A 16424-nucleotide genomic window follows, 5' to 3' on the forward strand; every position below is an offset into this window, starting at 1 on the left:
TCAGACCATATCATCCCAAAATTTAGAAAATTTCTGTTTAAAAAAAAAAAGGTCCTGTCTTAAAATTTGTGTGTTTTTTTCTCGTTATCTTATGCAGGCCAGTTAGTAATACATCAGCTTGTACACCTAAATACGGCCAATCATATATCAACGGTCAATCCCGGTCAAAACCAAAAGGGCTTGCGATCCTTCCGCCACAACAATCCCACCCTCTGGATAAACGACCAATCAAATTCACTTTTTCACTCGTGTAAAGTCGAGCACCACTCGGGAGAATACGGAAATGCAACTGTTGGAACAGGCGTTTCTCTCCAACTTTAATAACACAAGGTTGATATATTTAGAGAACAGCTGAGCAGGCAAGAGAAATTCAGATCTACTAAATAAAAGGATACAGCCATGGTTGGTAAAAATGCAGATATACATTTAAGTATCAAACAGTTTCACGTCTAACTAAATCTTTATAAGTTAAGGTAAAAACAAATAAATATTGTATTCCATGAGAGTGTCTGCATCATAGCCAGCCAACTGACCATGAAGATGTATGAACTCTGCTTTCACACAGACAAACACAGATGCATTCACTGAGCCTTCTTCTTTCCCCGGGGCCTACTCTAAATAAGGGAGTGATTGTGGGGGAAGGAAGCAGCGCTGATGCTGCTGGGGGTGGGGGCATGAGATACTCCAGAAAAGACGCAAAAGAAAAAGAAAGTCAGCCTGTATAGACAATGCAAATCTCCATTTATGGCGGTCTGGACCTGCAGAAGACAGGGCGAAACATTGAAGACTGAAGAGGTGGATTAAAGCAGAAACCTACCTTCATGTTTGTGGGTCCAATCCTTCTTTAACAAGCATGTGTCGACCTTTTAACCCTCTAATTGGCATGCTTTGTGTCTCCACAAGGAGACAAACACAAAACGCTAAGTTGACCTGTTTGCTTTTTGACACTTTTGCTTCTCCATACCCAAGATGGTGCAATGAATGCTTCTTCCTTTGAACGACACCCATAAGAAACATGATCAAACCATAAAAACGAAGAGCTTGAACCTTAATCGATGTTTGTTAAGCTTTGCGCTTCATCATATGGCAATTTCTCAGTAGGTACAAGTTAACCCCTAAAACCAACAAATCTGCAGCGCTGCTTGAATAATTTACTGCAGTATTGCTTACAGCACCACTCAACATCAGTAAGTGGGTTTAAAACAACGTGCTTTGGATCTGACGCAGTTTTTCCTTCTTATTGGAACCGAAATGACCAAAGAAGGTGGAATGTGCTCATGCATCCCTCCTCCTCAAAGAGAAGGTCACATTAAAGATGTCACTTGCTGGAAGAGAGCCGCAGATTGTCTATTCAGCCTACTCCATATTACAACAGCTCCCTCAGTCACTTCTGCAGCCCATTCACGGCTAGTTGGACTCATTGCCTCTATTTGTTCAATGCTGCTTTGAAATGGAGATTTTACTATAACAATGCCCACAGTCATTTAACCCAGTTTTAAAAATTACAAACAAGCAGATTATTCAACTTTTCCATTCCCCTCAGCAGCCATTTAACTCAAGTGGGATGATTTCATCTGCATTTTAAGGACTTAATGTCAGACGCTATGATCTGGCTTGGAAGAAATGAGTTGTGACCTTTCTGCAGCCTCGGGCAAATTATTTCAATAGAAAATTAATATGTGAACATCAGAAGTATTTTAACAGGAGCCAGTAAAAATATAAGGTATATAAAACCACATTTGTTTCTAAAGCAAAAAGGTAAATGAAATCAGAATATATGAAAATGTTTAGAATCAGACAATTTGTCCATATCACTAAGGTAGATGAATGGAACGGGGTTGAAAAGCAGGAGTGATTGTCAGTAAGGCCCCACAGCTGAATATTTGGTTTACTCTAAGCCAAATGTTGGCACAGCACCAGCATAAGTCTCACAGCTGCAAAAATCATGGCTCTATTAAAAGAAATACGTAATAAAAAAACAAAAAAACAAAAATGAACCAGTGAGAGCCGGTGTATTCGCATGTAGTTAAATGATTAAAATTCTAAATTAGCTTTCTGCTAATGACTCAATGTTGCTTGTTATTTAACAGGTTAAGTACAGCCAATCCTTTCAAAATGAGCAACTTTGAGCGCCTTTTCTGCAGTTTATCCTCCACACTTGTGTTCCAGTTTCAGTGTAAATCACCGCCTCCAATTCTGCTTTAACAAACAACAGCATGACTTGCTGTTGCTCGCAGCTGAACGCTCAGCTCGGTCCAGCTGGAGGTTGGGAGCTGCAGATGTCATTAACTCAACGGTAATCACAGTTCACACATTTCCAAAACATTCCTAGCGCTGAGGTCAGGATCCTGGCTCGGACCTCGGCACAAACAAAACCTGCTGCTCCCAGAAGTGTTCAGGGAGGCATGATGGAGAGGAAAGTTAGAGAAATAAAAGAACAGGGCAAGAGCAAATCAGCAGGTAAATGAAACTTTTTAATCTACACCATCAATTCAAATTCTTACTTCCAAAACAAGCTTAACTAAAGTAAATGTTTTTCTGTTCTTTGTTAAAATTAGTTCGGTCTAAACTGGGACAAAAAAAAGAACATATTTAATAATTTCTTCTTCGTGGAAACAGGCAGGGTATTCCAGAATCCAGAGATGTGTTTGTTTTTTTTGCTGTAAACTAATACATAATACTTTTAGACATTTACTCAGTAAATAAACGTTTAGGACAGAATTAGCAATGTCAATAACTATTACTTACATCAACATCTATTATGGAATCAGCTGGTTACCACTGTCAGTGTATGACAGGGATATCAAATCAATTATAACAATTTATTTTCTCCAGTTGTGCAGAAAAAGTAGCACAGAGCTGCCCCTTCTCCACCCGTTGCTGTGCAGTGCTGGTTAGCTACAGTAAATATTTCACTACATATAAGTCTAAAAGCAACATGTTGTATCATTTCAGCTGCAGCTGAAAGAAACCAAAGGGGAATCTGTTCAGACTAGGGCTGCAACTAATGATTATTTTGCAAATCGATTAATCTGGGCTCTTTCTGCAGGGAGTTTGCATGTTCTCCCTGAGCATGTGTGGGTTCCCTCCAGGTACTCTCACCCATTGACAGCTGGAGATAGGCTACAGCGCCCCTCGCAACCCCATTTGGTAGTAAGAATGTTAGAAAATGGATGGATGGATTAATCTGATGATTATTCTTTCAATTTTTTCCGAAAATTAAACCAGGTGAAAATAAAACCTTTCCACTTGAGTTTTTGATAGAGCAAATTGAAGGATGAATACTTTTTTTTTTTATCTTCAATGCAAAATGTTTGTTTATTTTATTTTTTTACAATTGTGATATATTTACAGCTCTTTATTGTATTGATTAATTGTTTCAGCCCTAGTTCAGACAGAGCTAAAGTAGGATTATATTCAGTGTCTTCGTAATAAGGCAAAAATTCCTGTTTTAGCAAAAAATATTTAAAAGAATAAATATGAAAACATCATTTTCATATTGTCTGGTGTGAGGGATTGATTTCGAGTCATTGAGTCGATGTAATCAGCTGGTTTTCATTAGACAGAAGACTTTGAATCAATTTGTATTAACTTGTGAATTGTCTCTGTAAAGTGACTTGAGATGACATGTGTGGAAAATTGGTGATATATATAAACTGAATTGAATTACGTTTATTAAAAACTGATCCCAAATCAAATTATTATTTATAAAACAGCAGGTGTACAAAACTGTCAAACGTTAAAGTGGTAGGGAAGCGGCTGTTCCAACCGTTGCATTTCCGTATTCTCCCGAGTGGTTCCCGACTTTATATGAGTGAATAAAGTGAATGTGATTGGTCGTTTATCGAGGGGGCGGGATTGTTGTGGCGTAAGGTTCACAAGCAAGTTTGGCTGTGGCCGGTATCTCTAAAGCATCTTGCTAACCAGTTAGCAACATAGCGCTAGTAGGTTCCCAATGGGAAATTCCATTGGGACCAAGTAGGACTAAATTGGTGACTTAGAAACGACACTGTCAAGGAACGCTATGGACAGCTGAAACATGCAAGAGGAGGAGAGTTTTGTGTCGGAGGTCATGGATGAGCCTTCGCCACCATTCATTTTTTATTTAGAGGAGGAAAGCAGGGATGAAGATGTTGTGGAAGAGGACGTCAGGGGGGCAGAAGCTTGGTTTGGTGTAGAAGGCTTACAGCTGTACATGTTTGAGCCCTTGCCTTGCAACGCTGCCAGTTCTGTTAGCTCTACGCCTGCCGAAGACACAGACGTCCATCCCCATGGACACTGGGACGGAACTCAATGGGAAAGGAAATAATTCTTATTTCAACCGTTGCGTAGATTAGCTGTGACATATGAATCAAGATGCTATGACTGAAAAAATTTGATTGACAGATGACCGTTGAGAAATGATTGGTCGAATCAGGCTCAGGCTGATGTATAACTAACTGGCCTGCATAAGATAACGAAAAAAAACACAGATTTTAAGACATGATTTTTTTTTTTAAACAAAAATTTTCCAAATTTTGGGACAATATTGTCTGATACCGCATTTATATACATGTTGGAGCCAGAATGATTTGACATTTAAATATGATTATCCTACGACTTTAAATGTTAAAGTTGACACCGTTTAGATTACATTTTCTGATTTGCTTTTGTCTGTAAGCATGAAGAAAAAGCCTTAAGCTAGCTGCCTGGTAGTGTGCAGCAACAGAATAAGGAGGAGCAGCGCAGCATCACTCATCTGATGAAAACTATGACAAGTTTGGGTTTTTTTAATTATAGCACAAGAATCATATGAGGGAGACCTCCAACAACAAGGAGGACCACAGCAGGAGTAAACACTCTTCTCCCTCAATGACAGTTCTTACCTGAACTCCTGATTACATGTGGTTGAGTTACCAATGAGGCAAGAATGCATAAATATGAAGAAAATCATCATCTGTTATTACTTTGCTGCTGGTCTGTGATAAAACAAAGCCAGTGACTGAGATAACGTGAGAAGATTTAGCATTATTCCTATCTGGAACCAAACATCAAGACATTACAACATCCTCGTATCAAAGCCTCAATAATGTTATCAAAACAAAACCTCTAACTACATGTAAATAAGTATTAGACAAGCACCAAACTGTCATTTCAAATGGCAAACATTGCTAGAGTTGTTATTTGTGGTTCACAGTCCCTCTGTCATTTCTACAAATGTCAAAGCCAACAAACACACAAACAATTAAAGTCTGCTCTCCCATGTTGTGGACAGAAAAAGTCTCCCTCCCCCGGGATGCGCAGATTAACACATGACAGAGCTCGTTAACCCTGGACAAAGAGAGATGCTAATCTTGTACAGTCGGCTGTCCTCAAATTGCACAGACAAACGGAGAGAGGAAAGAAGAGGGGAACATGGGATGTATATGTAGAGGTTACGGAGGACTTGCTATGCCCCAGAAAGTAGACAATAAAAAGAGGCATGGCTGCATCACCCCCCAGAACAAAGAGGACAGATATAGAAGTAGAAAACAGAGTGTGAGGGCCTTGATACAGTCTGGCTGGACTCCACCGCCTGTAGCGATGACCAGCAGGGCAGCGCAAAGCCCCGCTCTGTGGATATTGATCGCACAGGAGAAAGTAGGCGGTCAGGCCAACAGACCCACAGATGGCCAGGACAGGGACAGACAGAGGAAGTGCATTAGAAAGGCAGGTTCCTCTGATGCTGTTAGCTCTCTCCCCTGGGAGATAAAGGAGACAGTAATGACAAGGTTTTAAAGGGGAACAAAAGGAGGCTGGGTGGATAAAAACAAAAAGGCATACTAATAAAAAAAGAAAAAAGAAACCCAAGCAAGATAAGAAGGTAGACCAAGGATCCAGCAGAGTAACTAAGGCTAATTTGTAACTTGAAGAGCTGCTGGATCATCTCCATAATGGGCCGTCTGCCCACGAGCAATCTCCTCTCTGGGGGTAAATGAGATCAGGCCGGCCCAGGACCAGCTGGTGGCTCGGATCAATGTCACCAGAAAGAACATATACAGAGATGGAGGCGGCGGCCAGGACCAAGCATCTGGATGGGATGGTAGAAACATGCACGGCTGGCTCCAGAGTTCTTACCAGATTCTGCAGGGCCGTATGGAAACCCACCTGCTGGGTACAAGAACAACAACTGAGTCCTTAAGAGGATTATGTGCTTCTCTTTGAAGTGGAACGACACACGTTCCAGATGGAATCTGATCTTTTGCTGGATGTCAAACAAGGTCGGGCAGATGACCTGATCGCAGCTTTGGGAACAACTTTCTGAGCCGTAAATCACAACCCAAACATCTGGCCGTCAGGTTACATGACTTCAGAAAATGCTCAACAGGTTACAGCAACAACGCTCTTCAGTGTGGTCGGTGGTACTGAGGGACGAGAACCGAAAGTTAGCAGCTTTCCATAATCGTGATTTTTTTTTTATTTTAAATAGAGGAAGCTCAAAGTCAACAGTATTTTATAGAGAGCCATGTTGACTTTTCATTCAGGCTTCTTCTGTGGGCAGAGAAATTAACTGATTTGATCATTTGATGGAAATTGAGATTTTTTTTCCTCCACCAATGCACTGCTTGAGTTTCCATTGTGCAGAGAAATATCAGCTCGTCACTTTTCATTCTTGGAGGTAGAGCCATAACTGATCTAACATTATCAGTTAACAGGTCATCAATTCCCACCCTGCAGCTCAATACGTCGATATTGCAGTAATCATGCTTTACTGCTGCTCATTTGGTGTGCTGATATACATGTTTAAAGAGTCATTCATTCAGACTCTGGATGCTATGCTATTATGCTAATAATAGCTTTGGACCTTTGGGGGGAATTTCCCTGCTGTTGAAGCAAACGTAGGCTTAGCTAGGTTTAGGCATCAAGATGCACAGAGAGTGGAGGGCAAAACACAATGATGGTTATCCCAATATTCCATAACAATAGTACAGTAGGGTTCCTAATATTGTGCAGCTGTACCGGGGAGGTTTCTATTTACAAGTAGCGGCCCTTCCCAGTCAAACGCCAGCCGAATAGCAGCCCACTTCCCTTCGACTCCCAGCGAAATCCTCTCCAACTTCCAGCCACTGGAGTGACCCCCTTTAGCATATTCTCTTTACTCTGACTCCACCCTTTCACTGAATTACAGGGTCTGACCAGAAGATGCTGCTTCTCTTTAGATCTTAATGTGCACAAATCATGACAGAAAGAACACTTTAGTACAAAGATTGATGTTTAAAAGGAATTGTAGTGGACCAGCCAAGGTCCCATCAAGGAAAGTGGGGAAATTTTGAATGGCTACTTTCAATTAATAGTTTGTAAAGGGAAAACTGAGCCATCTTCAGCAATAGTTTTAATTCCCCAGAGCATCTTTTCACAGGATTCACTGCAGCTGAAAGCAGAAAGAGATTCAAATAGCGAGTAAAGTGTCATGAATTACTTTCTTAGACATAAAATGAACGTGAATGACAGATTTTAGCAGAGTTTTGTTGTGTAGCGCTGAAATAAAAGATTTAACTGTTAAAGTACTCCAGTGTTTTCTCTGCTTTTCTGTCTGCGATCCACCGCTGCAGCCTGCAGTCAGCTGAGTGGGTGATTAAGCTTTTCATCTCCAGAGGGTCTGCTAGGGGCGTCCCCCAGAACAACCCTTTCCTTTCAGATACCAATAATGCAGCTTTGCATATTTACCTCTACATTTAATGACCCAATAAAATATCAGCATTATTTATACATATCTTTAGGAATTATTTAATAGTTTGAAATGTTATTAAAATAATTACTCAAGTAATTATTTAAATAGAGAACAGTAGAACAGCAATGGACAGGAGAACTGACTCGTTTATTATGCATCCTAACATTAGTCTGATATATCAGATCAGATGATCCCTAATGTCTGCCTCCAGGAGGAGAGGCCGTCTGTGGTAGTTAGCTGCAGCTGAACACTGATATCTAACAGTTATTGTTTGATTTATTTCATTGGGCGTTTCTCAATATGCGTTCTTGAGCGTTCTCGTGTGCTTGTGTACTCAAGACACGTCATCAGCCTCAGCCCGAGTACCGTTCCAATTCTCAAGAACGCCAGATCGAGAATGCATTAAATCCCCGGATGTTGTTCTCACCCCGCCCTCTTTATCGAGCATGCATCAGAGCGTACTTGTGCGTTCTTCAGACTGACCGCTTCCCCAGAATGCCCCGCGGCCGCAGCTTGATTCCAGACAGCGCTCACAGTGTTAAGTTAAACATTCCCTTTTCTGCTGCTGTTGTTCTTCAAAAGTACGTTTTGAAATTGTTTGAGGCGATAACATTATACATTGAAGCCTCCCTGTGTGGTCTGTTTACAGAGTTAGTGCGAAATTAAAAAAAAAAGTCCGACGTTGAGCGGACCAGAGTGACCAGCAGACCTCTGAGGGTAACCGCAGCCAGGGCTAAATTTACCCCGTCTGTAGTGCACTTCTCTCGGTCTAGTTATGTGTGAACTACCGCTCGTTCTGATGGCGGTTTTTTGCGGTTCGGTAATTTTTTTTAATGTTTTTTAAGCTTTAGAAATTAAAAATATTGTTTTCAAAATGTTTTGTGTAGGGAATAAATAGTTTTGACTGTTAAAGAAATGCTAAACAACGTTCCCTGTGATGACGATAAGAGTACGCTTCTGCTCCAATACACATACGTGCTTGCGTGCTCGCATTCTCGTCAAGTCCGATCTTCCTGCGTTCTCGCCAAGAACGGACTTGACTGAATTGAGAAACGGCCATTGTTTCATTTTTCACTGAAATTAATGTGAAGTGATGGAGAGCATTTCTGAAAATAAATAATTCTGTCATTTTTCAAAGCAAACCTTGCCTTCTGAAAGAGAACAAGTCTGGCTGCAAACGTCGATATCCTCACCTTTTACACATCATTTAAACCTTGAAGGTAGAAGGATTTTGTTTTCAAAAACATCTGGTTAGTTAAATAATTCAAACGAAAACTAAGTCCATTTTGTTCCAAGTCAATGTTGTAACCTTTTTTGTTAATAAAAAGGTAAAGAATAAAGGATAGTGGTAACAAAAGGGCAATAAAGGGACAGTTAAAGGTGTGAGTCGAATTATTTTTTACAAGCAACTGATGTGTAATTCTTAACAGAATGCAATGATGAAAATAAATGATAATTAGTCTAATAATTGTTAATTATAAATCTATTCCTCACAACTGGAATTTTTTAAAACACTTCCCCACAGACAAACTGAAAAAAAAAACATCTCTTAGAACCTTAAAACTTTACTATAACATATAAAAGAAATTGTCCTTAATTCCCTGATTAATTCCCATAATTAAGAAGAGATCTCTATGTCTCCTCTCTAGTTCTTCGTATTAATGCACTGCTGCATATCTTGGCAGCAGACTGGGAATAGAGCGCAGTCATTTGGCTCGAGTTGCTAACGTCTCTGTTAAACACTTTAAAAAACTCTGAAAATGGAATACGAAAGGTGGATTCTTGATTCTCGACGTCGGAGTACACAGAGTGAAGCGAAAAGACTACAACTGTGTAAACAGGCCCCATTTCCGTTTCCGGTGGCAGGGGAATATTGACTATTCCAACAGAACTCAATGGGATTTACAAAATGCTAAATAAAACACTACAGGAACGTTTTTTCTTTACGAAACTTTTTTTGGAACGTCATTGAACAGCGCTGACGACCCGGTGAGTAGCATATTTTAAAAAAAGAACGTTTAAGGTTGTTTTAAGGACATTATCGGACATGCTCTATGGAAGCCATTCTAAAGCAACCAGGGGTTGATTCTAAATGAGGCAAAAAGCAGAGACAGGACCAATTGTCAAAATTTTGGTGTCGATCATTCGATTTCATCCTGGATACTACAGAAAATGGGCTTAAAGTGTTAAAAAGTGAACTTCTCCTTTAAATTTGATAAACTATTGTTTATGTAGTAAGATACTAGAAGGTTGCTTTTCTTTAGAGTTTGTATTTGGGGTTTTTCCAATGCATCTTGGGCAAACGTTAAGCTTTGCTAGCTCTGGTATTCAAGGGGAGCTCAGACCACCGTAAAGCAACGATCTGGGTCCCATGACTCATTTAGACATGAATCTGACCCTCTTAACTTACATCCAAGTTTTTGAGAACAGATTGTGGTAAAGAGCATCAATACGTGCAAAGTGCTGAATATCAAATAATTCTCAAATAAAGACCATACTTGGGTCAAAAGTTATGCAGCATTACTTTAAGTTTGATATCTTCTCCTTTTTTTTTTTTTTTTTTTTTAACTTCTTGACTGTAAAAAAATGTAATCAATCAATCAAACAGGTTTAATTTTTCTCTAAGTAAGAAGACATAGCAACCTTCTTTCAGTCAGCTGACCAAAGGTGTGCAGTAAAAGTTGGGGGGAAAGCTGCTGCTGCTTCCTTTTATCCTCCGGTCCCTCAAAACTACAAGCTTTATTGAGGTGATGTTTTCCAGGGGGAATCCTGAAAGTTTTTTTGACATAAAACTGTTTTAAATCTGAACAAACAAAAAATAAAAGAAATCTGATCAATTGTAACAGTCTCTCTGTATCCACCTACAGCCGATCAGCCATTTTATTTGGACTCCTCTGGCTCACAATAAGGAGACACATCAGTCCATCTGAAGTAAAAACTCACAATAAATACTAGGTCCATAGAGAACCCATTCCACTATCTACTTCTAAGCACTGAAATGGAGGAATAATATCTCCATCCATCTTTCCCCCACAGACACCGCAAACAGCTTCATTTGTTTTCCTTTCCCAATAAATCCTCCCCACCAACAGAACGCCTCTGGCTCTGATCCACATGCTCCAAGTAATAATCTCTCCCAGTCGCCCCCAGATAACTTCATTTAAGCAGTGTGCCTTTTAATGGCGGTTACATTTAATTTCACTCGATTGCATTAGCCTGGCTGTCTTTCATGTCCCAGCCCCGTCCAACATGACTCAGGCATTCATTCATCCACCATCATAGGGTGGGGTGGGGGTCTGGCTCACCCCTAACCTAGGAGTGCTGGGAGTGCCTCCAAGCCCCAGCATAGCCAGCCCTTAAAAAGGCTCATCTTAGTTGCCCTGGGATGCCATTTATTCTGGATGACTTCAACATCATGGTGGATCGCCACATATTACTGGCCGACACGGTCTGGCTTTAAGCTGCTTATGCTGTTTTCTTAAAAAGATTTAAAAAAATAAGGTCTAAGTGGAAAAAAAAAGTTTCTATGTTTTGAATTGAGGTTTTAATCAGGTAATCAAATAACCATCTACTTCTAGCAATAACCCACAATAGAAAAAGTGTTTCCTCCTTCTTAACCTCAAACTAAAGGAAAGTCCATGACTCCATCTGAGCTCACTTACATGGATTACAGCCAGATTTAGAAGATCAACCACTTTGATGAAAAAAACATATTTTCAATAATAGGGGTGGGTATTGGCAAAGAAGTCACGATTCGATTCGAATCACGATTCACATGCCACGATGCGATTCTATCACGATGCATCACGATACTTGAAATATTGCGATGCATTGTGATATTTTCACTGAACACTGTAAGAAAAAGATACAGCCCTTACCAGTGGCTGACTGGCTGGGTGTGATCTGGATAGCGTCTTCAATTGATACATAACTGAAAGCAACTGAATTCATACATAGCTGTATTTATTGAAATTACTTTTGGAGGTGTTGCCATGAAAACAAATACTGGACAGAAATATTACTATTACTGGCATGGACACACCAACAAAAAGATCTTAGGATTCATCAAACTTAAAATAACAAAATGAGGATAATCAGCCCGGACATGCTTATGACACAAAGCAGCAGGCGTCAACACATCCGCAGCGACATCTGCTGGACTGGAAGTTGTATTCCACTTGGTTTGATTGATGTGCGCCAACCATTAATGTATTTTATTTGTTCATTTTTTTTTTTTTTTATAATCGATTCTTGCCTTCAAGAATCGATTCAGTAGATCACAAAAATTAGAATCACGATTCATCGATTTTACGATTATTTTGCACACCCTTATTCAATAATGCATCTTTAGGGAAAAATATTAATTCAGAAACTCAAGACCTCGAAGTAAACCAGAGGTTTAAAAATCGATAAAGGCAAAAAACAAAAAAAAAACAAAACATGATGAAAGGATTGTATTTTCAATGAATTGGACTAAAAAACATTATCACACAAAAGGGAAAAAAATAAATAAAGTATGAGGTCACATTTCACAGAAAACCCCAATCAGTATACCCAGAAAAAGACAGCCTGGTTTACCTTTATTAAGACATTAAGCCTTAAAGCCTGACAAACAAATTTCAATTTCAATACAAGGACTATAGCTCTACAGAAAAACATTAAATGCAGCCTCTTTGATGGAGGTTGTAATTCAAGAGAAAAAAAACAAACATCTTTCTTTACATGTAGGCATCAAAGTGCCTCCCTAAGCTTTAGACTTCAACTGTTGATCGATGCACTTCTCAATTAGCCATTTTATTAGTTTAGAAAGATATATGATCAGAGAAAAAATAAACAAGTTTTTGATCTGTTGGCTATTACGACTCATGACTGATTGATTGATCCATACAGAAGAGGATTAGGGCCACTGAAAAAAATAAAAATGTTAGCTGATTTTTAAATTTTATTTCAGTATAATATGAGAAAAAAGTCAGATTTCTGACTAATCTCGGAACTGAATTCTGACAGCTAACAAACATGTTAGCATCAAGCCCTAGCCATGTTTGTTTTAATCACCTTCTGCTGCTCTGTCATTACCTGATCCGTACCATCAGCTCATTTGCACGTGCGCAAACAGAATAACTTCCGGTGGCAATATTTCCTTTTTCTTACTTTTTTATTCTTTTGTATTTTTTAGAGGCATGGGTTTCTTTTTGTATATCTTTGTATTTTCGTCAATATTGCATTTTCTAAAAATAAAAAAACAGAAATACATAAAAAAGTTCAATCGCCTTGTGAGTTACTTTGACTGCTCTGAGCATGCGCAAATATACGGCACACAGCGTATATATTTAAATTTGTTTAAATATTTGATTTACTCTGTACTTAACTATGCACTCCAGCAGTACTGATCCCACAATGGATTCATTTGCTACCTTTCGTGACCTGCAGTTTTTCATTGATAAGGGAACATTTCCCGAAAATTTGGATTTTTATTCCAGAAAAAATGACGTCAAGCAATACAATGGATTGAATTTAAAAAGCATCCATTTCTTCCAGAAAAGTTTTCAATATTGTCTTTAAGATGTAGTTTAGTATTCTTTAATTATTTAAGGATATAAATAAAGTTTTTTCAGTACCGTAATTACATTATTTTTTGGCGACCCGGAAGTTATTCTGTTTGCGCAGGCGCAAATGAGCTGATGGTACGGATCGTGCTACCGGTACGGATCGGGTAGCGATATGCTCTATTAAGCTCCTCCATTAGGTGTCGGGGGACCCCTCGGGCACATAAAAAGTCACCTAATTCCATAGTTTTCCACCAATATGTTACTGGCCCTCCCAAACAACTCATGTCTTTGTTACTGAAGCTGAGTGCTCCCACAGCTCTTCCTTTATCGTGCCCATCTACATTAAGATCCAAAATTCTGAGGAAAAAAAAGGTCAAAATTCTGATAAAATAGAAAAAGTCAAAATTCTGATAAAAAAAAAAATTCTGATAAAAAAAGTGTCAAAATTCTGAGGAAAAAAGGTCAAAATTCTGAGGAAAATATTTAAAAATCAGTTAACCTTTTCATTTTTTTCCTGTGGCCCTAACACTCTTTAGTAGATCCATGCCATTGATTTGTAAAAAAAAAAAAAAAAAAAAAAAAAAAAAAATTATTTACTCAGTTTGTCTTTTCAGTTTTCAAGAGATGACATTCAAATGAGCAAATGTTAAATTATCTGCACTTTTTTAAATAAGATTTCCTGCCACATAGAGTCAGAAAGCCTTAAAGGAATAGTACACCCAAAACATGATTAGCCTTCATTTTCTACTCACCTCCATGCTGAACAACACTCTGGAGTACTTTTTTGATATCTCAAATGCATCTGGAGATCTGGGAGGCTTCTTGCTGTCTGCTGACATTCAAATAATGGAGGTCCATGGCGCCCGAGACAGAAAGGTCCATAAAAGTCCACAAAAACGTGTCAATATTCCTCCATACTGCTCGTCCAATGTAATCCAAGTGTCCTGAGTGGGTAGCATCCAGAATTTACTCGAAACGAAGTCATTTAGAATGTTTTTAGAGCATAAACAGTAGTGTATAGGATTTCCTAATAGCGCCCCCATGCGCGCTCACGATTCTACGGAAGCCGGCAGACCAAACCGGAAGAAAGTGCGCATTCAGCGTCTGGTCTGCCGATAATGCAAGCGTAGAAGAAGAAATGTGCTGTTTACCTGTGCAAAGAAAGAAACAACGAAAGAAAAATGTCTGAGGACTTCAGTGTTGAGGAAGAGCATGAGTTCTTTGCCGAGCTGAATGCGCTGGTTTGGTCTGCCGGCTTCCGTAGAATCGTGAGCGCGCATGGGGGCGCTATTAGGAAATCCTATACACTACTGTTTATGCTCTAAAAACATTCTAAATGACTTCGTTTCGAGTAAATTCTGGATGCTACCCACTCAGGACACTTGGATTACATTGGACGAGCAGTATGGAGGAATATTGACACGTTTTTGTGGACTTTTATGGACCTTTCTGTCTCGGGCGCCATGGACCTCCATTATTTGAATGTCAGCAGACAGCAAGAAGCCTCCCAGATCTCCAGATGCATTTGAGATATCAAAAAAGTACTCCAGAGTGTTGTTCAGCATGGAGGTGAGTAGAAAATGAAGGCTAATCATGTTTTGGGTGTACTATTCCTTTAAACAACCATAGCTGATTACTATTTGAGGGGTCCATAAATCAGCTCTGATTATATTGGAGCTGGACACTGCTCTCTTTAGAGACATTTCAGCTTTAGGTTATCAGGTTATCATTTACCGGGGGAAAAAACGTGAAACATGTTGTATTAGAAAGAAAAAATAAAATAAAGACGGTGTCTGCATATTTCATTTGCACAAAAATGAGAAAAACTGAAATGTCCCCCCCCCCCCAGAGGCGTCTGAAACATCCCTCGTTTCTCACACTACTTCTGCCCATCACAGAACAATGGGAATCCACGATTAAGGATGGAGGAGGGGAGGCAAGAAGAGGGAAAAGGGAGGCAAAAAAAAAAAGTTTAGGTGGGAAAAAAAGGCAGACAAAAATGGCCACACATGGAGGTGCTGATATTTCCCCAAAAAGGGAGAAAAAGACGTTAAAAGGAGCGTTTAGTGTGAGTTGGTAACTAACAGGTTCCGCTGGCCCATGGCTGCCACCGCCCCGCTGGATCACCTCACCCAAACGGAGCCAGTCATCCGCCCAAACGACGAAATGACAGCCGAAATAAATCTTATATTCTGATTTATTTAATAGATAAACAGAAACACTCCTTCACTAAAACAGCTAATGTAATTTAGTTAATTTAAAAACAGCCTAAAATATAAAAAGCAGCCGTAACGGTTTTAACGTCTTCAACGTTCACGCCAGACAGCCATTGTTTTTATTAATTTATCTTATTTAGTGGTTAACTTCACTGTCACCGACTTTAGCATGCTAGCTCCAAGCTAAGAGAATCTACTTACCGGTTTAGAGCGACTGCAAGCTAGCAGGACCCTCTCCAGCTACGCCCAGTCAGCGTTAGCCAGTCCGCCTCTCTGAGTCAGAAAGTGGGGATGGAAATGTCAAATAAAGCCGGGGTGAAAGTAGGAGGGAGGGATATCGTCCGGAACCACGAAGTCGCGTCGAACCGAGCCAGTAGACGGTGAAAGAGTGAGTCGCGAGCGTCTTTTCTTCTTCTTCTTCTTCGTTTTGGTCTCCTACAAGTGATGCGCGCACCCTTGAAGGAAGAAAGGAGGAGAATGACGGTTGGCTTCTCTACTAGAACCTTCACTCTACTGGAGCCGGTGAGAGGGATAGATGGATGCTGCATTCAGGGGCTGCTCGGAAATTCTGCTCCAACAAGGAGCCAGTGACATTAGATTTTTCTAACCCTCACACCCCTCTCATTCTGCAATTAAGTCGTTGTAAAATAAAATAAAAATTATATATATAGATATATATACTGTGTATGTATGTATATATATATATATATATATATATATATATATATATATATATATATATATATATATATATATATATATATATATATATATATATAACAAATTCTAAGCCAGTTTCTGCATAATTATGAGATACTTTCTCATAATAATGATTATGGAATACTTTTTCATGATAATAAGTTATGCGAAAGTATCTCAGTATCGATAAAAAAGTTAAGACAATCCTACTTATTGACTAATAGATGTATTTCTCTCTCTGCTTTTTGTTTTACCTCATCCGTTTCAGAG

General features: G+C 39.3%; 1 protein-coding gene across 3 annotated transcripts in view; it reads right to left on the reverse strand.

The window, feature by feature from the left end:
- The window catches only part of wu:fb95e10 (microtubule-associated protein futsch), a 50026-nt gene extending 34051 nt beyond the window's left edge, over positions 1–15975 (reverse strand). For all 3 annotated transcript variants that reach the window (XM_038290414.1, XM_038290415.1, XM_038290413.1), the window contains exon 1: positions 15657–15975. The gene's annotated coding sequence lies outside the window, so the exon portion shown is untranslated. The remainder of the gene's footprint in view (positions 1–15656) is intronic.
- Positions 15976–16424: the final 449 nt, after the last annotated feature.

This window comes from Cyprinodon tularosa, unplaced genomic scaffold, assembly GCF_016077235.1.
Source record: "Cyprinodon tularosa strain WSP-4 unplaced genomic scaffold, ASM1607723v1 ctg280, whole genome shotgun sequence".
NCBI classification, from domain to species: domain Eukaryota; kingdom Metazoa; phylum Chordata; class Actinopteri; order Cyprinodontiformes; family Cyprinodontidae; genus Cyprinodon; species Cyprinodon tularosa.